Genomic DNA, 1666 nt, shown 5'->3' with positions numbered 1-1666 from the left:
AGGCTGACTTTTACAGTCACAAATTCCCAGGCTTTTTCCAAGCCAGCCCAACCGTGACCTGTCCATCACCATTTTCTTCCAGTCGTTCTATACAAGCCCTTACAATGCATTCAACAAAGCTGTGACCAAGCCCTTAGCTCTTTCTTGGCAGAGATCAAATCAATAGCACAGCACATAAATTACTAAGTCAACAATGTAAATGGATTTCTCACTATATTAACTGCCTGACTATTGACTGTGCCCTACTTTATGCTATTTCAATCATCTTCAGGCAATGAAGCTCCAACTTAGCTGCTCAGTTTCCCTACCAAAAAAGCAGGCACAGAGTTTATTAATATCTCAGTGAATTACATTGTACTTTGGACTGTTTTCCCTGCTATATTATTTATTGTGCATAGGGTGAACAGGAACCTACTGGAATGGAGTTCCAGCATTTTAACAGCAGCAGCTGAGGAGAATTTAGTTTTTTTACAGATGGTAAAATACATGTTTTCTATTTATTTTTTTTTTAATTTGAACAAAACAAAGGGAAGATTGAGAGAGAGGACAAAGTAAAAATGAGAAAGAGAAGACTTTCATTAGAGTCTTATGAAAACAGTTTGCCATGCACATTTTGTTTCAAAATATATTAACTGTAGTCCACCAAGATCAGATCAAACTGCAGCATAAAAAGAGTGCATTTGTTTTCTCTATACTCGGCAGGATTATTCATATTTGTTGTTTCATCAGACATTGTTAACATAATAAATTGCACATGTTACACTAACTGGCCTTTGCCAACATTCCTAAATTAGTCTTCAAAGAAACATCTAAATGATCTTCCACTATAAAGGGAAGAAAATGCTGAATGTACAGTGCATTAAAAATAACAGAGTGGCGTCATAAATTTCTGCATGTACATTCATTTTTGCAATCCCAGCTTGTCCAGAGGCCTTTCATTGGCAGGGCTCCGTAGAGCCAAACTAGACTGAGGATGATGTGTTTGCCCAGGAAGTCCTTGGTTTAAGTAATCTCATCGCTTTGATCATCTGCAAAAGCGCCAATCTAAAATCAACAGTGGCAGAACAAACTTTAGAGAACAAAGGCTTGCCAGATGGGCAGGTGCTGAGAAATACTGGACTGCTGCTGTAACGTTTAACCCCGTTACACAGTGATGAAAGAAACCCTGTATGTGTCACTGAAGGCGATGATAATAAAGCCTAATGAAAGTAATAATGAATCCCCACTGTATGTCTGCAACAGGCTTTGCTCTGGCTCACGCCAAATCAGCTACCATTTCAAATTATTCCTGAACACAGGTGCTTTTTGAGGTAAGAATAGCAATTGATGCTTTTTCTCTGTTCACACAAGTTAATATCAAAGCTGGTTTATAAGTGAAAAGAAACTCAAGGCTCCTACTCCTGTTTGCTGGTAGATTTAGCTCAGGTGACTGAAGCAGTTATTGTACCTGCCACCCTTTCCACTCTTCCTGAAGAGTTACTGTCCTGTAGCAAGACAGCTGAACAGAGCAGGAATTCAGTTCAAAACCACCATAATTTACAGCCCAGTCTACAGCCAAAACTGGTGACAGTCTCTGCAATATGAGTCTCACTCTCACACCTTGAATGTGCCATGCTCAGTGCTCCTTGCTTCACAAGCCCTTGTCTCTTGGAGAAGGTGAAGAGCG

Source organism: Pterocles gutturalis, unplaced genomic scaffold (assembly GCF_000699245.1).
Source record: "Pterocles gutturalis isolate BGI_N339 unplaced genomic scaffold, ASM69924v1 scaffold6933, whole genome shotgun sequence".
Lineage (NCBI taxonomy): Eukaryota > Metazoa > Chordata > Aves > Pterocliformes > Pteroclidae > Pterocles > Pterocles gutturalis.
This window is presented reverse-complemented; position numbering follows the sequence as displayed.